The sequence below is a fragment of the Tupaia chinensis genome, unplaced genomic scaffold (genome assembly GCF_000334495.1).
Source record: "Tupaia chinensis unplaced genomic scaffold, TupChi_1.0 Scaffold000647_1, whole genome shotgun sequence".
In the NCBI taxonomy this organism is placed as follows: Eukaryota; Metazoa; Chordata; class Mammalia; order Scandentia; family Tupaiidae; genus Tupaia; species Tupaia belangeri.
In genome coordinates, this window is record NW_006160168.1 from 3,103,277 (window position 1) to 3,106,196 (window position 2,920).

Below are 2,920 nucleotides of genomic sequence, written 5' to 3' on the forward strand. Positions count from 1 at the left end.
TGACAGTGTATGAGAAAAAGTAGAGCTAGTGAATTAGGCAGTTGTAAATATCTTTGTTATAATTGATAGAAAAGATGAGTCTAGGACATGAAATTGTTAAACCACATCTGAGCAGTGTATATCAGAGCTTATTCCTTAGGTTGGCAGTAGAGGAGCAGAAGGAAGTCTTATAAAGGGATGCAGATGGGTTCATAGTTACATTTTGATGATAGCCATTGATGGATGTGCATCTCTTTCTGCTGTACTGTGGTAATATATTGAGTAATTAAATGGAAACTTCTTTCTAATATTTTAATAGTATAGAACTGATAATGAATTATGCTATGAACATTATACTTAAGAGTACTCTGTTGCCTTATGTTTTAAATCAAGCATTAAGGGAATGTGATATTTTAATCCTAACTGCGGATACTTTTATCTTGAAATCTGTTGCCATCTTTGTCTTCTGTGAAATTTTGTCCCCAAGAGGTCGGAAAAAGCGGCGGGAAGTTCGTACTGGGCAGGAGGCGAGCGGTCTGCTGCTTAGGTGAAAATGCCTCGTGTAAAAGCAGTTCAAGCTGGAAGACAGGGCCCTGCAAGGAGACGTCTTACAGAACAGTTTGCAACTGACATGGCAAAAAAAAAAAAAACATGGCAAAAGAAGAATGGAAACTTGGATTACCCATTGGCCAAGGTGGCTTTGGTTGTATTTATCTTGCTGATAAGAATTCTTCAAAATCGGTTGGCAGTGATGCACCCTGTGTTGTAAAAGTGGAACCCAGTGACAATGGACCCCTTTTTACTGAATTAAAGTTCTACCAACGAGCTGCTAAACCAGAACAAATTCAGAAATGGATTCGTGCCCATAAATTGAAGTATCTGGGTGTTCCTAAGTATTGGGGGTCTGGTCTGCATGATAAAAATGGAAAAAGTTACAGGTTTATGAAAATAGATCACTTTGGGAGTGACCTTCAGAAAATAAATGAAGCAAATGCCAAAAGGTTTTCTTGGAAAACTGTCTTGAAGCTAAGCCTAAGAATTCTGGATATTCTGGAATACATTCACGAACATGAGTATGTACACGGGGATATCAAAGCCTCGAATCTGCTCCTGAGCTACAAAAATCCTGACCAGATTTACTTGATAGATTATGGCCTTGCTTATCAGTATTGCCCAGAAGGAGTTCATAAAGAGTACAAAGAGGATCCCAAAAGATGTCATGATGGCACTATTGCATTCACAAGCATTGATGTGCACAATGATGTGGCCCCCTCAAGACCTGGTGATTTGGAAATACTTGGTTACTGCATGATCCAGTGGTTCAGTGGCCATCTTCCTTGGGAGGATAATTTGAAAGATTCTAACTATGTTAGAGATTCCAAAATTAGATACAGAGAAAATATTGCAAGTTTGATGGACAAATGCTTCCCTGAGAAAAACAAGCCAGGTGAAATTGCTAAATACATGGAAACAGTGAAGTTACTGGACTATACTGAAAAACCTCTTTATCAAAATTTACGAGATATTCTTTTGCAAGGACTTAAAGCTATAGGAAGTCGGGATGATGACAAACTGGAACTCAGCGTTGTGGAAAATGGAGGCTTGAAAGCAAAAACAGCAACAAGGGTGAATTTTGTTATTAAATTACTCTTAGGGCTTCTTCTGGTTTAAATTGTAACAAATCTTAAAAAAGGTGAAATAGTAGCTCAGTGAAGAAAATAACGTGACTTGTCAGTTAAATATCACCTCTCTGTAAAGGCAGTTTCTTTTGATGGTACAGAACAGTATGCAGAGGATTGTAGAAGAAAAATATGTATTTCTTTCAATCAGTAACAAGCTCTTAAATAGCTAAAAGGATTTTCAAAAGTCCTCACTTTTAAGGAAATGCAAAACTTAAAAGTCTCTTTTTGCTTGAAAAAGAAAAATTTGTCCCCAAGAAAGGATTACTTTTTTTTTTAACAGATTGAGTTGGTCTAGTGTATTCTTGGTAATCAGAATATTTATTATAATTTCTAATTTACATGCAGTAGTTGTGCATTGTTGTGGAGTACAGTGTGACCTTTCAAAATAGATATACATGGCATAATGACCAAATCAAGGCAGTAAACTTATTTGTCATCTCAATATTTATCACTATCTTGTGCTATGCATATTCAAAATATGCCCTTCTGGTATTGTGAAATACGTATTGATTCGTTACCAATTTTCTTTACTCTTCTGTACCATAATAGTCTATAGCCCATCCCACCTATTTACATGCACTCTTATTTTTTTAAGAATTATTTATGTAACTTTATTTATTCATTTATTTATTTATTTTTATTTGACCAGAGAGGGACAAAGTGAGAGAAAGAGAGAGAGAGAGAGGGAAAGTGAGAAAGGAAGCCCCAAGTTCCAGGACTCAAACCATGGTTGGCCATGGAGGAGTTTAGCACCCTTAACCACCATACCACTTTCTGGCCCCTACTTGCCTTATTATATCTGTTATCCAAGTTTCCTGCTTCCACCATCACCCTTCCTTTCCAGCCTTTGGTAGCCACCTTTCTACTTTCTACTTCTCTACATTCAAATCAAGAAGTTATGTGGATGGACTGATTAACTTTCCAGCTGAAAACTGGAAGACAAACAGAAACCAATGCATTGTAAAAGAAAGAAAACACCTAAGTCATTTAAACAATAATTATATTCCGAATCACTACTTTGTTGTTGGTGGTATCTTTTCTTTATTCTACAATAATTTTTCACTTCTTCCTATATGTCTATAAATGGACTTAAGTTTGAGTCCCAGACCCAGTGACTTAAACTCACGCCGGGCACATGTGCATGCGTGCCCAATATCCTGAGGGGAGAATGGGAGGATTTCTCGCTTTCTGTCTGAATTTCTGGCAAGCGCACATGCCCTATAGCAAAAATCCTTCTCCCCTCCCCCCCAAAAAAAGTG

The 2,920-nt window shown here is 37.2% G+C and overlaps 1 pseudogene; it reads left to right on the forward strand.

Annotated features, from left to right (window-relative positions):
* The first annotated feature begins 532 nt into the window (after window positions 1-532).
* Window positions 533-1,769, forward strand: LOC102493058 (serine/threonine-protein kinase VRK1 pseudogene; annotated as a pseudogene).
* The last annotated feature ends 1,151 nt before the right edge of the window (window positions 1,770-2,920 follow it).